Source organism: Peromyscus maniculatus, chromosome 7, assembly GCF_049852395.1.
Source record: "Peromyscus maniculatus bairdii isolate BWxNUB_F1_BW_parent chromosome 7, HU_Pman_BW_mat_3.1, whole genome shotgun sequence".
Classification (NCBI taxonomy): Eukaryota; Metazoa; Chordata; class Mammalia; order Rodentia; family Cricetidae; genus Peromyscus; species Peromyscus maniculatus.
Genome location: NC_134858.1, coordinates 48,353,871 through 48,377,793, shown reverse-complemented (window position 1 = coordinate 48,377,793; position 23,923 = coordinate 48,353,871). Strand labels below are relative to the sequence as shown.

Sequence of the window (23,923 nt, the reverse complement as noted above, 5' to 3'; positions counted from 1 at the left end):
AGAATGAGGGTTATATATAACAATACATAGGCTTTACCTCAGGAATGTAAGGACAGTTTTCTCTTAGAAAGTTTATCAAGGTAACTCATTATATTGATTAATCATAAAAGAAAAATCATAAAATTATCTTAATGTATAAAGTAAATTTTATAAAGTCAAATATCTTATAATTTTAAAAATAATTCTTAGAAAAGTAAGATTAGAGGGAAACTTCTTTAGCTTAATAAAAGATATAACAGAATCTAGAATAATGTTATACATAATAGAGAAATAAAAAGTCTTTTCAGTAACAATTTGTTCTATTGTATGAGATTCATTTCCAAGCATTTTTATCTATAAATTTCAGGAACAAACATTGAACACAAGAAATACATAAACTATACCACATAGTCACACTTTAGTGATATAACAATAAACAAAACAGAAATCATCAATATCACATAAGCATGAAATTAATGCTGGATAGACAGAAAATCCTAATAACCTTTTAATATAAGATTTGTCACCAATGCAAATATTAGCAGACTAGAGATTACAAAAACTGATAGCCTACAGGTTTAATAATCCCTAGACTGTGAAAATTGTATGTGGCCCAGAAATTTGTCAAAATCAGATCTATAGAGACCTTGGAGGTAGGTAGAGATGTAGGTAGGCCAGGATAATTTTAAAGAATGCCCATCAATTTCTCATCTAAAATGTTGTGTGTGTGTGTGTGTGTGTGTGTGTGTGTGTGTGTGTGTGTGTGTGTGTGTTTCTTGGGAGATAGTCAATAGAGTTTGTGAGATTCTACAGTTAAGAACCACTGCTTATTTAAGAGAAGTACTATGATATCACATTTTAAAATACGTGAAATTACTTAAGTCCAGCTAGGATAATGGACTCCAAGTCAAAATGGGTAAAACCACAAATAAAGTATTAAACTCCATTGCTGTCTATGAGAAATCTCCTATATTCCTTTCTAGACTGAGAGGGCTAAGCCCACTTCTCCAGCAAGTGAATTGGCTTCATTCTTCTGTATAACTGTCCTATAGGGAAGACTGCAGAGGATAGTGAAATGCTTCTGTAGAGTTAGATACCCTGGTTTGCCATCTGGTTGCACTGCAAGGACTGGAGAGCTGGTCCAGGTGTTTAAGCTCCCTTACTTTGGGTTTCTTCTTTCAAATGGAAACAATCTAAGTACCCATCATAACAAATACGTGCAATAGCTTACTATAGAATCTTCATCCACACTAACTGTATCATCAGATTCCGATCAAGACTATTTCAATTGATTTTCCTTTTACGTTTTTGTTCCCCAAATTTATGCCTATCAGGAAGCTCTTCACGCTTTGCCAGTTTCTACTTTCCCAAGGGGAAAAAAAAAATGTCCCACTGCCCTAATCAAAACAGCAGCTAGATTCAGACTACATCTCATCTCCTCAAGTTCCCAGCCATCATCTGCAAATATGGCTGACAGCTGCATGGCGGGTCCTTATCTAAAAGTGGATTTAGTGGTTGAGATTTCCTGTGTAGTCACACCTCAAATAATTGGACCTTACAACCAGGCACTATGGAAGGGAAATCACCATACCCCTAACCAAATGGTGATTGAATTGACCACGTGGGCTGGACTGGTGCCAGCGTTCAGAAGCAAGGGCTTTATTGTGTACAACAGTCTGGCCTCTGTGGCGAGCTGGAGAGTGCCCAACTTTCTTTATGGCTGTTCTTGAATGGCTTCTGGCACTAGACAGATGGCCTCTAGCCACACTGACAATTTTCCATTGACACAAACATCTGGTGAATGCCCGTGTCCCAATTTGCAGATGAGAAAATCAAGGACCATGTGGCTTTGGTTGTTATCTGTGGCCCAGATATGCCATAAATGATCTTGGGGGCAGTCAAGACAGCCTGGTAGCTCTTCTCTTTGATGGTCTATTACTGGAGGGGCTTTGCCAAGCAGAAAGGCCACAGGCTATTCTGCCCACTATGTTGGTCCTTTTCCTTTAGAAAGACACTTTTTTTTAGCATTTTGTTTTACTACTCACTGTTGAATAATGAGCTTTATTATTTGATATTTTTGCCATGTTACCAACAGTGCCTTCTTCTAACTCTACACAATCAATAACCAACTTTGAGAATTCTCTTCCAGGATAGTTTTGCAAATGCTTATTGGGTATAAACTGTGCTGGAAATCAAGCTGGGTATTGGGGTTGCTGAGATATGTAAAATACAGTTCCCATGTTCATGTTGGTGTGAAAATTGTAGTTTTATTTTTTTATGAGCTGAAGAGATGGTTTAGTGGTCAAGAGAACTTGCTGCTCTTTCAGAAGACCTTTGATCAGTTCCCAGCACTCACATGGTGACTCACAGCCATCTGCTGGTACAGTTCCAAGAGATTTGACATCCTTTTCAGGCCTCTGAGGACCCCAGGCTCACATGGGGTACACATCCATACATACAAACAAAACATTCATATACATAAAATGTAGAAATCTTTCTAAAAAGTGGTTCCCACTCGAATTACATGAGATAGTTTTTATAAAGAGATACTCATGAGTTCCACTCCACTCAAAGAATTTAACTCAGTAAGTAGACCAGACTGTGACTGTTAGACAAGTTTGGAAGGGTTAGGGGTTTTGTGTGTTTGTTTATATGCTTTGCTTTTTAAAACAAGCATGCCATGTGGCATTGTTCTAGCATTTGGAATCACTAACCTAGACAACCCAAAACTAGCTCTTCCTTTTTTTCCCCAAGATCTTCCTTATCTATCTTCTTTCAAGTCTTCTGCATTTTATTAGAATGCCCCCCCCAAAGCCCTGAATAAGAAGTCAGGGACTCTAGGAGAAAACCTACTACTATTACCTTGCTAAGTGAATGTAGCAATAAAACAACTGCTAATGCTATATTGTTACATCCACAGATCAGTGCATCACTCAGCACTTACCAGAGAAGTTTCTTCTTGTATTGGATGGTAATTAACATAAAGACAATATGTAGAGCGTGAGTGGCTAATCTTGGTTGTCCACTAGACCACATTTGAAAGTAACTAAAACCCAAGCAGCTGTGAGCATTGTGAGAGATCTTGGTTGGATCATTTGAGGTGGGATATCCACCCTAAATCTGGATCCCATATAACCTGGTAGCAGTCCATATAAAAGGACATAGAATAAGGAAGCATGTGCTTTCTTCCTGCTTGCCCTCATTCTCAATGGCAAGTTCATCTATTCTGAGTCATTCCTGTGCTGGTGTTAGAACCTGCTTCTTCAGAATTCCAACACAGACTGAAAACTGGCAGTCCTCTAGGACCTACATGCCTCCAGGATCAGATTGTGATTGTGGGGACATCCAGTCTCATGGATTAAACAACTCCCAGTTTGTTGGTCTTTCCATCAGGAAACAGCCATTGCTGGACTTCTCAGACCAGTCTGTAAACCACTCGAATAAATCCCATATGTGTGTATATCCCATTATATACTATATATATTATTGTGTATATAATGTATTATATAATTATAATATATATGTATTAATTCATCCTATCAGTTCTTTTCCTTCAAGAATCCTGACTAATACAATGAGAGATCTTGCACTACTCATCCCTAAATGAGATGTCTCTATCACAACCCTCCTCTCAAGGTTCAGGGATCTATGCAAAGAAGGAAGCAGAAAGATTATAAGAGCCAGAGTTCATGGACAATTTCAAATAAACATAGTTTTCCAGACACGGTGGAAATTGTGGGATTGATGCACATATGAACTCACAGACCATGACAGCATGCACAAGATCTATACAAGCTCAGACCAGACAAAATCCCAGCACAGAGAAGTAGACACAAAATTCCACCCCTAGCCAGAGAGATATTTATAATTGATAGCTGATGGGAGAGGGAAAAATCAGTTGTTTTTTCCCAATGAAATGACACTGGGTACATCAACCACACTCCAGGGTAGGCCCCATGCTCAGAAATAGTTAGCCAACACAAATCAGACTCCATGGGTTTTTATGGGAAGTATAGTTTGTTTTGTTTTGTTTTTATTTGATTTCTAAGAGAGAGAGAGTAAATGAAGTTATATGGATGGGGAGGATCTGGAAGATGTTAGGGGAGTGGGGAGATTATATATTGTATGAAATTCCCAAAAATAAACAAAAATACACAAGGGTGAAAACCAAAATCCTCTGCCTTAAGCATAGCATGGAATATTCCTTTGTCTAACTAAACACATTGTTTTTATTTTCCATGCATAGGAGAGAGTTTGGCTTCATGAATGCTTTGCTCCCAGAAATAATTTCATTCCTATAGTTGTCCTAAGGAATACTGACCTGATGACCCTACCTGATACCCACTCCTAGACTCAGGGCTCTTAACCTCATTACTTCTCTAGGTGGTATTGAAAGAAGAGAAGTTCCCCAGACCATCGGCCTGACCAGCCTAATGGTCTGTTGCCTGCATGCTGAAGGCTCTAAGGAGCTAAGGCACCTGTCCAATAATTGCAGTGATGCTTGTCAATCACCCATCCATCTGAAGATGCTGGAAGGAAACACCTTCTCTTCTTCCTGGAACTCCAAGCCCTCCAGTAACTAAGATTGTCACCAGGTAGGTTTTGTAATTTGTGCCCAAATACTATGGAAATAGGAGTTGCAATAAAGTCAAAGTCCATTTCCTTGTGAACAAAGGGGCAGCTTACTACCAAAAGGCAAAGGCTCCAACATGCGCAAACAAGCAGATTTGCATAGGAGCCAAGCTCCTGAGTAGCCTTTAGTCACAGGTGCAGCTGGAGAGCTCGAAGCTGCATGTTTTGTTTTGGTCTAAGAGGACGGTAACTTGAATCAATGGATGGATGAATGAACAAATGAGATAAGATGGAAAGGAGAGAAATAAGAAGGTAAGAGGAAGAAGCAGAAAAGCATGAGAATGAGATCTTAAAAAAAAAAATCAACATTGCAGGCATCTTTAAATTCCAAAGGGAAATTCCAAAGGAATGTGCCTCCTAAAACAATGCAATTGATTCAAATAAAGCAATTTATTTAATTAAGCAGAAAGGCTATGTGGGTCTTTATTGGCCATGCTAACAGCAATACGATATCAGTGAATGAAGTAAGCCTAGCCTTGCCTCTGTAAGCCAGACACTAAAATCATTCACTACCTAAATATATGATATCCCCTGACTCAGGTAATCCCTTGATCTCTGAAGTATACAATGCCTAGCACACAGAAAAAGCTCTATAAATGGTGGCATTACTATTGTTACTATTTGTACTAATAATAAATATGAAAGCTTTTAACTTGAGCCGTGTGTCTTCTATTATAAGTGAGAGAAAATTTCATGCACATGATAAATCAAACATACACATGCCCATGCGCATGGGCACACACAAACACATACACTATCAGTTAATTAAAAGAAGTCCTTTTTCCCTAACACTGAAATAAATCACCCTTAGTACATGTCCCACAAACAGACACAGGTATGCTATGAGACAGGAGTAGTAAAGTAGGAGGATGGAGGTCAAACAACTATAAGAATTCCACGTTTTCGCTCCCAAAGCCAATATAGAGAAGAGTGCTAGAGCTCTTACTATATATTAGGAACTTTTTTACTGCACATACTAGTTCATGTAATGTTCTCAATAAGCTTTGAAGCATTCGCCTCATCTCACATATCTAGAAACTAGTATAATGAAGCTAAGAAACTTGGCTAATGTACATTGTCCATAAAGAGGAGAGCCAGGGATCTAACGTGAGCTGACTTCACAGCTCTCAACCACCACATCACATTGCTTCCCTACTGCAGAAATAAGCCTCTTACAGTAAAGGGCTTATCCATCCACTTAGTCATCCATTCATTCACTCGTGCATCTATCCATTCATTCAGTAGGTTTGTGTTAAATGCCATCCTGTTGTCACCTACCTGCATTTGGCATTGAAGATACAGCAGTGCATAATAATACAGCCCTGATTCTATAAAGTTTACATTCATTCAACAAGGGAAGCAGTGAAGAGAGAATATACTCCCATAATAACACCTTAGGCACAATTATAGAACAGTATTTTTTAAATCCTGTTAAGAGATACAGATAAAAGAAATCAATGACATGAAGCCAGGATACTCCATGTTCAACACATCCATCAAGCATCACTCAGAGGCCCTCACAATGAAAAAGTAGAAGCTGGGCTCAGAGAGACCCAGGTTCTCAAAGACTGAGAATGAGGGATGGTGAGCTTTCTATTCTTTCAGATACCTCAGGGCAGGGGGTGGGCTGGAGTTTGGGGTCCATAAAGCTAAACATTTAATAGGCCTCTGTTTATCTCTGCTCTCCTACTTTCTCGAAAGACTCCAGAGTCCACTTGGGCAACCCTAGAAGCAGCTTAGACAACCTATTTCCATGAAATAAAAGAATAAAAAGCATGTTTGTAGACACCTACAGGCCAGTAGAACTGGGCCCAGAACAGTGATTTCTTTATTTTATCATGCAACAGTCACCACCCCAGAATTTCTGACTTGATAAGTGAAGAGGGGGCCAGACAATTGGCACTTTAACAAGTTCTAAGTGAATGCTAGCCCTCCTGGTCCTGAAATCACATTCGAGAAGATTGCCTTATCTAACTCTTTCTTTAGAGCACTTCTCTATCTTTTTCAGAAAGCAAAGCCTATCCTGACTTCTGCTTTTCTGCTGAGTTCTGAGCTTAGGGGACAAGAGACATTTCAGCCTGAGCTGTGAACACAGACCTTGGTAGTTAAAAACTAATACCTGTGAACCAAATGCTTTCATCAATCTTATCTCCCTGGGAAACCTATATTATCCAATTAAAGGATAAAGCGTTTTTATTAAAGGGTTAAATGACTTAACAGTGCTGACCAAGAGTAAGCATATTGTTATTCTAGTCCCATGAATGGGTTTAAGCCTGGGTCTTGAGAGCATTCCTACCCAGCCCACTGAAAGACAGGAGAATATACAACAAAGTAATGACAGAGTATGTCACACAGTCACCCAGCTTCACACGTGTACACGTCAACAGCAAGTACAAAAATCACTAGGTGAGATGTCACTGTGGGCTGATACTACCTAGATCTCCCCAGGCCTATCCACTGTTATCATGGAACTCTCCTGCAGTTATTCGGGGTCAAGACACCAGGTTAGTAATTCATGGTTTTCAAATTTCAATGAAGTGTATAATCTAACCAAGGTAGCCATATGTTCCCATCTGTCTGAGGCTATGATGTCAGCCCCAACTGATTAGATAAATCAGAGCGAATGACAGACATTCAAACATCTGCTCCTATACAAACCTTCAACACCCTTGGGCAATAACAATAGTTGAGTGTGGGTACAGTGTCCTGTGGATACCCATGAAGTACATATTAAACCAAATGGCCACTAAGTATGGGTCCTGGGATGCAGCCATCCTGAGAAATGAATACCCTCAGCCCTCCATATCTGAGGGTTCCATGTCTGTGGATTCAACCAACCAAAATGAAAACATTCCAAACATTTAAAAAAGAAACATTATGCCTATAATGAGTGTATATAGATTTTTCTTGTCCTTATGGCATAGGTATTCATAGAGAATGCAGTATTATAAGTATCTAGTAATGATTTGAAGTATATGGGAAAATGTGTATAGATTATATATAAATAGTATAACTCTTCTATAGAAGGGCTCAAGCATTAATAGATTTTAGTACCCAGAGAGATCCTAGAACCATCACCATAGATCTAAAGGACACTAGTATTTGGTTATTTTTCTACTCTAGTCTTAAATGTAGACACACCATCAGACTCTGAAAACAATTTCACTAACCACTGCCAGCCTTGGAGACAACTGGGAAGAGACTGCCAAGAGCAACCACAAAGGAAGACTTCCCAGTTAATAATGCAAAACCAATGGCCAACCTCAAGCTCGGGAAGAGAGGTAAGAAAGGCTGGCCTGTCCTCAGCTGCCACCTCAGGTTGTAGTGCTGGGAGCTCTGTCACCTCTTATAAAGCTTCATCCAGACCTGAAACTTGCCTGTTTCTTTGAACAACACTCAATGTAGTTGAGATCAGCTGGTACTGTCTAAAACATTCCATAACAAAAAGTGGTTAGGAATGTGATCTGTGGAAGCAGACAGATGTGGGTTCAAATCCCAGCTTTAGCAAGTAAAACTGAACCTTGAGCAGAGTGCTCAACACTCCGTGCTACAGCCTCCCCATCTGTAAAACAGAGATGAGGCAGCTCCTCAGCAGACTGATATGAGCCTCGGGTTAGTCTAGGAAGCTGATTCTAAGAACAAGTCCAGGAATGGGGAAGCAGTCATGGCAGCCAAGTCTAGCTCGTTCCTATGTACTACAGCTCCTCCCTTTTCCATACTTGGAACTATAATTAGTGTTGAGTATCTGGCCCGCTTCCCTGACTCGGCATTTCTACTATTTATCTCCATATGGACTCACTCTGACACTCTCCTCAACCATGTGTGCATAGCCCAGTGTCTGCTCTAAGAAGTGTGCCTTGTCTTCAAATGATTGACAGCAGAGGTGGTATCACCTGGAAAGAAGACTACTCCCTCACACCAGGATGTAATTCCACCTCTGATATGCCAACAGTGTGGTCACAGTGGAAGAGCCTGGCACACGCAGAACCATTCATTTGGTCCATGCCAATGAAGAACCTACAGGGTATTCTATCAGTTCTCTCTCTCCCTCCCTCTCCTCCCTTCTTCTCCTCTTCTTCTTCCTCTCCCCTCCTCCCTACCCTGCCAATTCATCAGGATTCAGTGTCTCCAGGTCAGAGAATCTGGATCCCAGATAGTGAGTTCATGAAGTAACTAAGGAGAAGTCCAAGTGACTTGAACATAGTAGAGAATTTTCCTGGAGCTGGGAAATGTTCTCCATCCCAACCAGGGAACAGAAGAGACTAACAGTGCCAGAAGAGATGGGGTTGGGATACCCATCCATAACTCCCACTCCCTTTTATGTGTCCAGGGGATCTGCTGCAGGTGTGGTTAGGAGGTATGCCAGAGTATGTTGGCTCAGGGTCCCACATGGCTTCCTGCCTAGACAAACATGTCTCCACAGCCCCAGTGGACTATCACCTCCCCAGGTCCCTCAGGCAGAACTCACACTAGCTCATTGTTCTTATTCCTACCAGCAGCCCTCCGACTAGTGCTCATTACACTTGCCCGTAGCAACCCCAGCAAGGATGTGCCTGATCTGTGTACATTGTGCAGGTCTTGGGACCCGGTGCTGCAAGGCTTTGGGGACCACGGAGTTGGGACCTCCACTGTCTCAGAGCCTTGCTTCCAAGCCTGGAATCAAGGATCAAAAGAACATGCCGTGAAAAGGCCACTAAACTGATAAAGATGTTCAGTTCATGTCTATCCTCAGAATTTTGGTATTGTATAAACAGGTTTTACTGAGCAAATTCCCAAAATAAAATTAAAAAGAGGACCAGGGACAGTGCCTGGGTTTGATCCCTATCAATGCCTAAATGAAGCACAGAAGCCACACCTTTAATCCTAGCACTTGGGAGAGGGAAAGAGGAAGGTTAAGAATTTCAAGGCCATCCTGGATTATATAGTGAATTTGAAACCAGCCTGACCTGCATGAGATCCTCCCTCAGAAGGAAGAGGTCCAACTCCCATGAAAATGGAGTGGGTGGGGTTCCTTAGTTCTTTGGTGTCTCTACATCTTTGGCTATACCGACCCCATAAGCATCTACAAAGACCCTTCAAAGTTGGTAGTGTTCTACCATATTCTGTACCCCTTTGGACTTACCCTGCAGTGTCTTCAAGAAGACAAGCAGACAGGCTCTCAGTATCACCTTGACATCCTCACAGTATCCTCAACCTAGTCCACTGTATCTCCCAGAAGCCACCCCACGGGCACTCACCTGTCTTCTCTCAAGTCTGGTCCAGATCAGACGATGCCAGTGTAGGACTGTTTCAGCACTGTGTCCTCAGCCTCCTCCCCAATTTCTGCCCAGGACAATAACAAATGACTGTCAAAAAGCAACATAAACCTGAGACATGAGGGTAATTCAGAGCCAAATGTACTTTTCAAGGGCATTTATCTCTTGCACAAGAGTAGACTGTCTCCATACTGAGGGGCAGCGACTTTGAGGGTCTTAGGATGGGAATTTTAGAATGACCCACTTCTGATACATGCAATTTTTAAATTTCTGAGGACTAGGTAATATTCTGCAAAGTACAGCACCTGCTTATGGAGTGAGTATTAAGAGTTAGAGAAGCAACTTCCTGTTCTGAGAAATTCCTCATCCATCTCCATCCTTCCCAGGCCCTTTCTAAATCAATGCCACATGCCTATGCAACAAATTTACCCATCCATGTGCCCTATTCCAGCAGATACAGCAGAAACTTGGTCACTCGTTAAGTAGGGGACACATGCTAGTACCCATTTTTGAACAAAAACAATGTGCTTTTACATATCAATGAGGTTCAACCAACTTTCTCTGAAAGTCAAGATAAATTAAACCACAAATGTGGCTGCAACCACAAAGTCTGCAGGTCACACCACTTCTGAAATGTAGTGTGCTCCTAGAGGACCTAGTCTACTCAAGTCCTAGGATCCCCCAAAGCTCTACTCAAGGCTCACCAGTTGCACAAAAGTAAGTCTAATCCTCCTTTAGAGGGTTTATGACTCTATTCTTGCTTTCTGACAATTAACTACATATGCCCTGAATCTTCAGTGAACATCTATGCAGTTTTGTTTATTTCTGTTACTCAGATATTAGTATCTTGTGTTCAGGGACCAAGCCTTCCAAGAATCCCCCAGGGTATCCAGCACAATGTGTTGTTGTATTATGTATTGTACGAGTGTATGTGGGTACCATCAGATGCACGTGGACACAAGAGGATAACAGGCAGGAATTGGTTCTTTCCTTCCACTACGTGGGTCCTGGGGATTGACCTCAGGTTGTTAGGCTTGGCAGCAAGTGCCTTAATCTGCTAAGGCATCCTACTGAGCCAGCTTGCAGGCCCCAGCACTGTATTTTATATTGTGATTGGCACATAGGTAGTGTTCGGTTACTACCTGTTGATTGATTCGTGCCCCTGGCTAGGTCTCCATAGCTGTCAGAAATCTATTTCATTCAAAAAAAAACAAAACTAAGGCTGGAAAAGAGCACAAGACTAACTACACATTTTAATCTAATTTTTAGTTCATTCCATATTTTCCCTAAGCAAACATTTGTAAATTTAATCTGCATGACAGACATCTCCTGTCTCCCAATACCCACAGTCCTTCCTCCAATTCACTTCCAAGATACAGCCAAGAGATTCATGCAAATCCATCATCTTCTTCCACTGTGTTAAACCTCTAAGTGGCTTCCCATTGTCCCTGGGCCCTGGTCCAAATCTTCCATCTAAGTCCCTAGGCTCTCTGGGTCTAGACTTGCTGCTTTTCTTATTCCATCTTCCTACCACATCCCACATCCCTCTTGGATCCAGCACATTCAGCTTACCACTCATAAAATGTCCATTCCAGCCTCTCTCTATGCCAAGCTCTCACTTGAGGTCTCCCCTCTCTCTAGAATACTTTCCTTACATTCTCCTTCCATCCCCTACATACTTTCACCTAAATGATTGCTATTTCACCTTCAGTTTTCAGATAAGTAATCCTTATTCAGCAAGGACTTGCCTGAGTCCCAGATATAACATACAGCCATTGGTGATATGTTCACACAGCATCCTACTCTCCTCCTCACTAGGTGTCTTCTTGTGTCTTTACTTTCCCCTCAGATCCCCTGACTACTGATGATGTCTCTCTCATTCGTCTTAGTATCTTTAGCACCGAGAACAATACCAGTTAAACAGAACTGAAATGTAAACGAATTTCGGGTAAACGTTTGGGGAATCTTTCCTAGTCACAATCCTTTCTGGTCTTAAAAATCACTATATGCCAATGTTTGGGGGACTACTGCTTTGAGATTAAAACTTATAATCAAAAAATTCCAGATAGAGTGGGTAAAGTCACATAAGGACCGGAGTTTGAATCCCCAGAATTCTCATAAAATGTAACCCCAATGTGTGGGAGGCAGAGACAAGAGATCCCCCAGAGCAAGATGCCTAGCTAGACTGGCTGAATTGGTGAGCTCTGGGTTCAAATAAGGGTCTCTGCCTCTGATATATAAGGTGGAGAGTGTCTAAGGATGACACCTAATGTCAATCTCTGGCCCCACCACATTTGAACCTACCTACACACACATCTATATACATATACAATGCCAGAGAAATGCTATACTAAAGAATTCCATAAACTCTTAACTCCACACAGTTTAGCTTAGCAAATACACTCATTTACATCCCCTGCCACAACTTTATCCTCTTCCCTTCCCATAACCCTTATTTGTGGTCTGTGGCTTGTGGGGCATGAGAGAGGGGGGGGGGGTGTAGTTATCACCACTGACATAATTAACTACCTCCCATTGGTACTATCAACAAACCTGTGTTTGCCATATTTGGTAAATAATTCCTTTCCTCCCTATTTCCCCAAGTCCTAAGGCTGATGCTTACGTGCAAATCTGGGACAGTTTCACAGCTTGACAATCACAGTTGGCCTTGTCTACACATGAACTAGCCAGACACATTTGGAATGTAGCCTCATATTAATCTCACTCTTGACTGAAGTATCCCAGATATGACTTAGTCCTCTGGTTTACAACAGCAGTCCTGGATCTCAGAAGCAAAGAGCATCAGAGTCATGGCAAAGACTTTCTAATACGCAGCTTGCTAGCCTCCATCCCCAGAGTCTCTGATTCAGAAGGTTTGAAATTCTGTGCTTCTGCATTCCCTAATGGTATCGACACTGTGTTGACCCAGGGATCACACAGTGAGCATCTGTCACTTAGGAATGTTTCACAACCCTCACTGTGAATAAGATTCACTCTTCTCCCATGGATTTGAGTTACCATTATAGTGTGTGAGTAAAGCCTTATCAACATATCACAATTGATGATGACATATAGCCAGGATAGAGAGCTATCTATAAGTAAATGTTGGTCTGATTAAAGACAATGGTCCCCACGGAGGCCCTTAAAAATCATTGATTTATATGCTACTGGAAGGAGTTATTGGGCTTTCCTCAAAGGTTTAACTGAGGGAAAGGGGATGAATATTGAAGATCCCAGGCCAAGAGAGGTGTATTGGTGAAGTACACCAAGAGGAAAGGAACCAAAGTGACCAAATGCCATTTTTACTTCACCTGCATGGGTGCCCCTTTTGTGGAAATCCTTTACATAAAGTATGCTTGAAGCTACAACTCTTTCATCTTGGCTGTAGGACTGGGCCACTTACAGGAAGAAAGGCCTAACATATAGGATGCCTATGTCCCTTCTCAATGATGGAGCAAGCAAAATATAGATCTGTGCATTAGTAAACCCAAATTAAATGTAGGGAAAAATTATCCATCACTCTCTATATATATATTTTCTATTTTCATAGTCACTAAATTAAGCTATGACCTCTGTGAGAATGCCCATCACTATCTCTAACACCCAGTTCAGAGTACACAGCCAGAAAGTAGCGGCTGACTTAAAGAATATACTCTGAGAGGTGTGGGGATGGCTCAGTCAGTAAACTGCTTGCCCCTCAAGCATCAAGACCTAAGTTCAATACCCAGGACCATTCTCTCCTCCAAAAAAAAAAAAGAAAGAAAAAAGAAAAAAAGAAAAAAAAACCAACAGGTTCTGTAGTGGACATTTGATATTTGTAATCTTAGCCCTAAGGAGATAGAGACAGGAGGATTATCTACCCTAGCTTCCACATGTGCACATACATGGGGGCTGGGGGGCAGAATAGCTACTATTCTAGGTTCTAAACAAAGATAATTGGATGAAGCTAAGTCTGTCTTATTGGAATATACAATCTAAGAAGATATAACTGTGTAATTGTACCTATATACTATCTACATAAGAAAATAACTCAGATTTTACTACATATTACTTATATAAATCTAAGCAATCCAACAATCCAAGACATATATAAAACTTATGTTTCATTAAAATGCTTATATGGCACATAGCATATACAAAAAATCAGAAAGCACAGAACAATAGTCAGCCAGTCTCAGGAGAGTGACTTCTATGTCAGTAGGAATCACTGCCCTTTTTTCTGCCTGTAGTACACTCAGCATCTAGGTTTGGCACTAGGAGAGTCTCAGCAAATATTTATTCAATGGATGAATGGACTGAGCCTCATATAGCAGCAGCCAAGGGATGTGCCTTCCAGATCTTTCCAGGGATAGGATGCAGGAAGAGTGGGGTTACTTCGGAGAAACCCTCAGCCTTCCCAGCCTGGAGGCAAGATGGCACATGCTGTGTTTGTGCTCAGTGTCCCTGAGAGGTCCTAAAGATTTTCCCACACACCCTTCAATGGCCTCTCAGAATCCATGCAGCACACAAAGGTCTGACTGTGCTTTTAGCCAAAGGCAAACAAAAAAAGGTGAAATACCACATCGGAAATGTCACCACACAGTCATTTCCACACTGCAATTGTGTTGACTTGGTGAAGAAATTTAACGGAACTGAAGACCTCTTTTCAGACTGGAGCTTTGAATGAGAATCCCCCAGCAAACAGTTCAGATTAAGTCTGTTTACTTTTCTGAATTATCAAACCAAGATCTTCCCAGGGAAGGACTTCTGTGAGGGACCCTGAGGTGCATGGCTGCTCATCTGACACTATGCCCACCATCCTCTGAACTCTTAATTCAAGTGTGTCTGTGGCCACAGAGTGGGACATTTCTCTACTTCAGAAACCCTCGAAGTATAGCTGCAGGTTATAAAGATGAAAAACAGTTGTGTACCTAGAAATCTACCTGAGATGCCAAGGGTAATTAACTTATGCAGTTTGTGCTTCTGAATTCTCAAACCTACAGGGAAAGGAAACTGATTTAACTTTGCCTACACCGTGGGAAAATGGAGACGCCTCCATTATTACCAGGTCCATAAGCGACAGAGGAGACAACTTGGGGAAGACCCAAAGGTCCAACCAAAACCTACTCCCTTCTCCCCCACCACCAGGTCTACAACAACCCAGTCATCCCTTCCACTTGTATACACCCATTCTACAGATGGGAAAATTAAACCTTAAAGAGATTAAGCAATGTGTCCAAAGTCACCCGGCTAGGAGAGAACCTACCAAAGAAGTAAAATGGTGACCTGGCCCAAGCACCCTAAGTATCCAGCCCTAGTTAGCAATCTTCAGGTAATATTTAGTGATGCTAATAATAATGGTGGTGGTGGTTTAAGAAATGCTAAATAACAGGAAAAAATCATTTTTTCATGTGTTATTTACATTATTACCCTGGAAAGGAAGAGTGTGCCACGAAGGTACAGAGGGCAGGTGTGGTGGTTACTCTTCCTTGTCAACTTCACAACTCGGAATAACACCTTCAGAATGCGTCATGCTGTGGGTGTGTGTCTGCAAGAGCTTCTAGAAAGGTTTGACTGGAGAGGGGAGATCTACCCTGAATGTGGGTGACACCATCCCATGGATAGGGGTTCAGGATTGAATTTAAAAAGGTGAAAGACCAGGACATTTACAGCAAGACAGTGTTTTAAGGGGGGGGGGGAAGAGGCCAAGAGTGGAGGGGGGGCGTGATAGGAGCAAACGTGGCTGAAATACATTGTGTGAAATTCTCAAATTGTTGAAACGTTGTATGATTTCTACCAAAAGCACAAAACTGAGCAGAGCCCCGGCCCTCATCACTCTCTGCCTCCTGATTGCGGACACGGGACCAGCTGCCTCGTGCCCCTCCCCCACAGCTAAAGCTGCTCACACTTTCCCCACGATGATGGACCAAATCCTTCCACCGTAAGCCAAAAGAAACCTCCCCAGGTTGCTTTCGTCAGTTCTTCCGTCATAGCAACCAGAGAAGTGACTAGTTCAGCAGGGAATCTTCTGTCCTAGCCACAGGCCCCCGGGGACCACCTCCATTACAGTTCTTCACGAGTAGGCAGACCACAAGCTCTCTCCTAACTGATGACAGCAAATGTAGGAAGAAACAAAGACATCTCAGTGGATTCAGCAGGAGGTGCTGGGTGGAAATGTCATTTAGCTTGGACTTGTCTCCTTGGGAAGAAAGGATATGTCATTCATGCGAGCTGGCTATGATGTCCCTGAAAAACTGGTAGCTGTGGGCGAAAGAGCAGGAGACCCGAAGTGGGTACAATCAGCAGCATGGTCCACTCATCTCTCCTAATTCTCATCACTGGTATGCAACAATTCCATGTGTTAGCACATAATTACATAATGTTACCATTGTCATCTTGTCCTGTTATTTCACCTCACTAACTGGATTTTTAACTCTGGATCCAGCTGTCTTCCTCTCTTATAGGTCATTCTCCAGACTCCGCACTATGCTGTGATGGAACCCATACTTAATGGATATTTATGGTATGATTTATTGAGCAACATTGACTTCAGTCGGGGTCATCTATCAGGGAGTCTCCTGCACATTAAGAAATTAGGCCGGGCAGTGGTGGCACACGCCTTTAATCCCAGCACTTGGGAGGCAGAGGCAGGCGGATCTCTGTGAGTTCGAGGCCAGCCTGGGCTACCAAGTGAGTTCCAGGAAAGGCGCAAAGCTACACAGAGAAACCCTGTCTCGAAAAACCAAAAAAAAAAAAAAAAAAGAAAAAAAAGAAAGAAAGAAAGAAAAGAAAAGAAAAGAAAAGAAAAGAAAAGAAAAGAAAAGAAAAGAAAAGAAAAGAAAAGAAAAGAAAAGAAAAGAAAAGAAAAGAAAAAAGAAATTAGAACCATTAACCAAATCCAGAGAGTTTGTCTAGGATCCAGGTGGAAAATCAAGCTGACTTTCCCAGCCCAACATAATAGTGCTTGTCTATAATTCAAAGCAGAAAGGTGACCATTTGAGGCAAGCCTGGTCTATATAGTGACCAGGTCCATATCACAATTCTACTACAAAGAACTGTGCAAGTTATTTACCCTCTGTGAGCATTAGTTAGTTTGCTCAGCCAAACTGTGGCAAATATTACTGAGATTTGGCAAGGATTATATTAAACAGTGTTTGTGAAAAGCTTTGGAGGCATCAACAAATAGTGACTATTTGCTACTGTTACTATTCTGTTTTATAACTTTACCTACCTCATCACAAATAATCACTCTTAGTGTTACCATAGAATATTATAATAACATATCATCATTTAAATGATAATACATGTAATGATCTATAATACCCAAGGTGTATTCTATATTTACCATATACTTGAACTAATCATGATAGCCTTAATTACATGCTTAACATGCTCTAGGCTTTGTCCTACAAGCTATGCTTGTGTTAATTCACCTAATCCTCTCCAGGTAGAGGTGAAGGAACTCACCTGGGGCTATGTAGGAAGGGGCAGACCAGCACCTAAAGTGAGGCAGCCTGGTTCACAACACAGTTGGCTGTGCATGGGCTAAGCCAGTCACCCAGGGCTGTGAGTTTTACAGTCATGCTCCCCATGTTTGACTAACTCTTGACACCTCTCCAGCACTACACTCCAGGCTTGTGGTTGTCTATAAAAGGCCTGAACAAGGGTGATGCCACTAGCAAACTACACTAGGACTTCAAGAACTAACAAACACAGGAGAGAAGACGGCAGCTTTCCAGTGTTCGGGTGCCCAGTACCCAAAGCCCTGGCCACCTGCACATTTCTGGCTCAGTGAAATAGGATAAGAGCTGAGCTGGACGGCTGACTGATTTTCATCCCCTAAGGAAAATCAGTCACTAAGTTAACAGAATCAAAGCCCCGGTGGCTCATTATGCCGTGAGTCACTGCACCTGAGGAGTGAGCCGAGCCACAGCATTGAAAGTAAGCATGGCAACATGTGGATGGGTCAGTGGACAGAGGGAAGACCCTCGGGGCTCTATCCAGAAAGCAACCTGGGTGGATGGCCTGTCCTTTCTTCTCGAGGAGACATTTCCAAGTTGAAGAACTTTCTTGAGGCAGTAGTGACACACTGGACCACCCACCCTTCCCCTTCCTAGGCATACACAAGTCGTCTACTCTCTGAAGGTGAGTGTCAGTAAAAGACACTGGCATGCAGTGAAATTAGTGCAAACTTGCTCCCAAGCTACCTATGGCTTCCAATCCTACATTTCCTCTTCTCCAAAGTAAGTATAATAATACAGTCTGTCTCGTAGGTTTGATGGGAGAAAGCAACTCATCTTATACTGTGCAGCATGGCGAAGAAACCCTCTGTTCACAGAATGCGCCAATAAAAATACTAAAGTAATGATAACACCCAGCTCATACATAGCTTGTGTTGTATGCCAGCAACTACCCTAATTGCTTTATGTGTATTTAATCCTCACAGCAATTGTATGGAATGAAAAATATGCTCACTTATAGATGAGAAATTAAGACACAGAGTTGCCAACTAAATTGTCTGAAGTCACACAGCTAGTGAACGGCTTAGATGCCATTCAGATCCAAGCGATCTGTTTTCACATCTGTCCTCTGAACTGAAGGGCTACTTTCTGATAAGCTCAGTCATGAGGATTACAAAGTATAGTCTAGGCAGCCTGCCTTGCTCCCTGAATGGGGACATCCCTTGGCACAGAGAATATTTGCTTATTCTTTACAGTGTATGAAATCTATCTTCTTAAGAAAGCGCTTAAGGCTGAGTAGTGGTGGCACACACCATTAATCCCAGTACTCAGGAGGCAGAGGCAGGCTGTGAGTTCAAGGCCAGTCTGGTCTACAGAGCAAGTTCAAGGACAGACAAGGCTGCACAGAGAGACCCTGTCTTGAACAAAAAACTATAAAAAGAAGAGGAAGAAAGCTCTTGAGTCTGCTATGGATCTCAAACCTTAAGAAAGTTTGCCTGGAATTGCAGAAAAAAAATCAAGCAAATGAGTTTGATTGTTCTCACTCTCTCTCTCTCTCTCTCTCTCTCTCTCTCTCTCTCTCTCTCTCTCTCTCTCTCTCCCCAACATCTCTGGTTGACAATTTACAAATAACCATGGCTTCCTCAGAGACTCACGAGCCCAGCCATTAGCAGTGAGGACAGATTCTCTCTCTGAGAGAACAAAGAACTTAGCCCTTTACACAAAAGCAAGCCTGCCTCTTCATCATCCATCCCCAACACTGAGGTCTATCCCTCTGCCATTCCAAGATTCAGACACAGGAAATGGTGAGACCAAGTTGTCAAAAGAGCGCACATCTGCTTTCGTTCATTGCTGCACAAGGCTGGGAGTGCAAAGAGGAAGGCTAGCTAATATGAAGCCTCTTCCATCACTAGAAAATTCAGGACCCAAGAGATGATGAAGGATCTAATGAGATCATCATCATAGTCCCCCTAGTAAGCATGATGTGTATGTATGTATCCATGTACCCCACAGTCCATTACTATGAACCTATTCTAAACTAGGTATACTCTAAATTACTATAAACTACCTTCTGATGAGGGAGGCTTTGTAAGTAGGCAGATCTTAAAAGGTATCAGGATTCATGCTTCTACAGAGGAGCCACAGACGCTGTGAAAGGACAGAAAAGAGCTGACCTGTCAGCTGAGAGAAGATGGGTGAGGGCAGAATGCAGTGATCTCTGAGTTGAGAAGAGCAAGTGGGAAGTGTGTGTGTAGACATACACGTGTGAATGGGTGTGCATGTACATGTGGGTACATGCAGCAGAGACCAAAGATTAGCCCAGGTGTTGTACTCACACGCTGACCACTGACCAGAGAGTCCCAGAGATCCTCCTGTCTCCACTTTCCCTGTGCTAGGATCACAAGTACACATTATCACTCCTGGCTTTGTTTCCCTCCACCTGTCACGGGCTCTGAAGATCAAACACAGGTCCTCAGGCTTGCACACTGACTATTATGCAGATTGAGCTTTCTCTCCAGCCTTGAGATCTTTTCTTGACTCCAGTTTGACACCAAGCCTCCTCCAGTGTCTTAGAAACTTACACAGTTGCCATCCCTGTCACCTAAGAGGGTGGTAGGTATGATTAGATATTCTAGAGTGGCTATGGCATCCAGCCCATGAGCCCTCTAACCCAAGATTGAGGCTTTGACAGAAAACATCAGAGCTGGAAATGATTCCCGCAAGTTGTCCTCTGATCACTACACAACTATGAGGCGCGCGCGCGCGCGCGCGCGCGCGCGCGCGCGCGCACACACACACACACACACACACACACACACACACACACACACCTTAACACGTTGGCACCTTTAATCCCAGCACTCAAGAAGCAGAAGCGGGTGGATCTACAAAAGCAATGAGACAACATAGAGAAAGACCCTGTCCCCAAACAAAACATGTTAAGAACATTTTCTCCAATAAACCAGACCCTCTAGCAAATGGCAGTAGAGTATCCCGGTTCTCAGATGTAAACCCTGGAGTCATCCCAGACTCTCTTTTCTCTGTTATCTGCCCCTAGTCAATCAGAAAATCCTATTTACTTCACATCATATCCATAACCCATAACCTATGCTCGATGACTCACTCCTCCAGTTAGCATACTCCTTCCTTCTCTCTTCTGGTCACTAAGCAGATACTAGCTTGCCAAATCAGCCTCTCTGTCCTTGCCACAGAAGACAGTCACTCACCAGCTCCTTTTCCTTCATGGCCTGAATGATATGTCTCAAACAGTAATATACACACAAATCATCTACATGTCTTAACACGTATTCTAATTTCATAGGGTTGCACTCTGCGTTTGGCCCAGCCATGGGTCACATTGGGGAGTTCAGAGTTTAGGCCACTGTGTAGTCACCAGCGTATTGCCTGTCTATCCCTGCTAAAATGAAACCTGTATGAAAGCCAGAACTTTTCTTTTGATTGCTCTTATATCTCTTATCATTTCCATCAGGATTTTGCAGAATACATCATAAACATCACAGATGGTTGGATTGGGAATCATGAGGGTATGGAGCAGGCACAGAAGAACACTAGAAAGCCATCAAGTAAGTCCTAGGGGCTAGATAGAATCACACGTGGTGATTTTTCTGGAACTGACATGTGTGGTAAGTCAGAGGAGACAATAATACCAGGTCAGCTGAAACTCAGCCATTGGGGTGAAAAACTTAGTTGATACAGGGATGAGAGGCAAAACCCAAAGGTCAAGAGCTAGAGTGGACCAGAAAGCTATAGAAATGACATAACAAAAGATCAGGCTCAAGACAATGGCTTTAGCTGAGACTATAATGCCCAATGCCATTAGCAGTGTGGATAGTATGGAGCCCCTAAAAAGATGGTTGTGACCCAACACAGAGTGGGAAGGACAGGTTCTATTTTATTTCAACCACCCAATTAGACTGCAAGAGGCATATCCCCTGAAGTTTACTATCCCCTGTGTTTAAATCGTCCTATATCTATTTCTTTCTAACTTAACAGATGCCGAGAGTATTCCAATGCAACATGAAGGCTTACTAGCATATCATATACTAATGCTGACATTAATGATGGTGATTATGATCACAACAGAATCTCACTTTTCAAAATGATTTGAAAATAGCAACAACAAATTACATCCTTTAGAAGCTTGCCAGGTACCAAACAGTATTCCAAAGACTCATTTAATCCTGCCATCATCCTTATGAGGTAGGAACCATTATTATCACTATGTATAGTGAGGAGGTGGAATCACAAAATAGTGATACTTAAAATCAAACACAAAATAGAGCATGTAAGAGCCAAATTATAAAAGAAAGATGGTGAGTGGGAATTTTTATCATAAAAACTTATGGGGGTGGGGGACATTGCTATAACTTAACTCAAAAATTAGCTATAAATTTCCTGGTGGGCCAGAGAAAAAGAAAAGCCAGATGGCTTTAACCAAAGGTAACTTCAGGCAAAGTGTGAAGAAAAAAAAAAGATCCCTATGGGCCTAAACCAGAAACTTTAAAGGGGCATGCTCAGGGTGGGCATGCTCAGGGTAAGCATGGTCAGGGTGGGCATGCTCAGGGTGGGCATGCTCAGGGTAAGCATGGTCAGGGTGAGCATGCTCAGGGTGGGCAGGCTCAGGGTGGACATGCTCAGGGTGAGTATGGTCAGGGTGAGCATGGTCAGGGTGAGTATGGTCAGGGTGGGCATGGTCAGGGTGAGCACGGTCAGGGTGAGCATGCTCAGGGTGGGCAGGCTCAGGGTGGGCATGCTCAGGGTGAGTATGGTCAGGGTGGGCATGCTCAGGGTGAGTATGGTCAGGGTGAGCATGGTCAGGGTGAGCATGGTCAGGGTGAGCATAGACAGGGTGAGCATGCTCAGGGTGGGCATGCTCAGGGTAAGCATGGTCAGGGTGAGTATGCTCAGGGTAAACATGGTCAGGGTGGGCATGCTCAGGGTGGGCATGCTCAGGGTGAGCATGGTCAGGGTGAGCATGCTCAGGGTGGGCATGCTCAGGGTGGGCATGGTCAGGGTGGGCATGGTCAGGGTGAGCATGGTCAGGGTGAGCAATGCCTCTATAGAGGCAGAATCTGAGGGAAGTATGGAGTCAGAGGGGAAAGTAGACCCAGATGACAAAAAGACCAGCAATAATGAGAGTGAGGTGAAACCAAGACTAGAAGAAGGAGCTAAGATGTTCCACATGCAGAGAAATCGACCATCGATGTAAGCCATCAGTGATGAAGAAGATCAGCTGGGGAAATACAGGATTCTCATCCCGGGGTCCTGTAGTGCCCTTTGACCCCAGGTGTAGTGCCTGGACCAGTGGCCACTAGACCAGTTGGGAAACTTACGAGAAATACAGAAAATCAGCTCCCACCCAGGACTACAAAGAATCTGCATTTTCAACAAGACACAGCGGGGGTGATTTAAACTCAGGGGCAAGTGTGAGGAGGACCCCTGACACTCACTGGGCACTCGGGATCTGGTCTGAGTTTCATAGCAATCATATGATAAGGATCTCCTCCTTGTACCCACTTTCTAGATGAGGAAGTTGAGACTCATCATCACTACAGAATAATGAGGCTGGGGATTTGTTCCCAAGCCATTAGCTTCGAATTCAATTCATTTCTACTAAGGATTCTGTAGGCATGCAACCCAGGGACCTGGGGAAGGAGTGGAAGGTAAAGGAAACAGCGGACACACTGCTGCTGGCATCTCTTCTGGTATCTGGCCTGTATCAGTGCTTCACCGAGTAACAGAAACTTCAGTCGTGGGTTCTGAAGGAAGAGGGGGAGGCAGAGGTCATGTGTGGTGGAGTCAGAGCTTTCAGTGAGCGCGAGCACGATCCGGGTAGGACTAGATCCAGCTCAGAAAGCAAGCCTTTTTACACTGTGACAGAAGATAAACCTCTGGCCCAGAAGCTGCCTCATCCGAGAGGTGCCACCACGCCCCCGCCCCCACTTCAGCCAGCTGCATGCAATGCTGTGACATCCTCGGGGCTGTTCCACCTCTTTAGCAAAATATCAGTGTGGGAGCAAACTGAGAACGAACGAACGTGTCTTTCGTTTGCCAATTAGTCATGCACCGCTTGTAACGACTCTCGTGTGTGATTTGTGTGTGTGTGTGTGCGCGCGCGTGTGTGGCATGCCATTTAACTTTCTCTTTATTTGTGGTTGGTTTTGTTATGTGGGTAAGGGCTGTCCTGTGTTTAACTGGATTTCCCAGAGCCAAGTGAGGACACATGGCATAAACGTGAGGAGGTAGAGGTTCAATAGTTACAAGTTCAAGGTCATCTTTACCTATGTGGTGAGCTCAAGGACAGTCTGGGCTACATTTTTGTCTCAAAAGCAACAAGCAGGAGGAGGAAGCCGGGAGGAGGAGGGGGAGACACAGCAGTGGCTCTTGCTGCTGGATTGCCCCCTCCTAAGAGTGGGTAAGCCCCCCAGTGTTCTTCCGGGGAGATCAGGCAGGGTTGATTGCCAGGAGTCGTCCTCATGGCCCCTGCCTTGCCCCACTGAGCCTCAGGGAATCCCTGCTGTGTGCTTCTCTTCTTTTTTTTTCATCTTCATGGGAAACGGCAAATTCACCACAAGTGGGTGTGTGGTATGAAGGCAC

General features: G+C 43.1%; 1 protein-coding gene across 3 annotated transcripts in view; it reads right to left on the bottom strand.

Annotated features, from left to right (window-relative positions):
- Pou2af1 (POU class 2 homeobox associating factor 1) overlaps positions 1-23,923 on the bottom strand; it is a 68,104-nt gene that overhangs the window by 27,876 nt on the left and 16,305 nt on the right. For 2 of the 3 annotated variants that reach the window (XM_042280924.2, XM_076575362.1), the window contains exon 2: positions 9,849-9,933. The gene's annotated coding sequence lies outside the window, so the exon portion shown is untranslated. Of the gene's footprint in view, positions 1-9,848; positions 9,957-23,923 lie in introns of all 3 variants that reach the window. The other variant, XM_076575361.1, reaches the window with a different exon arrangement.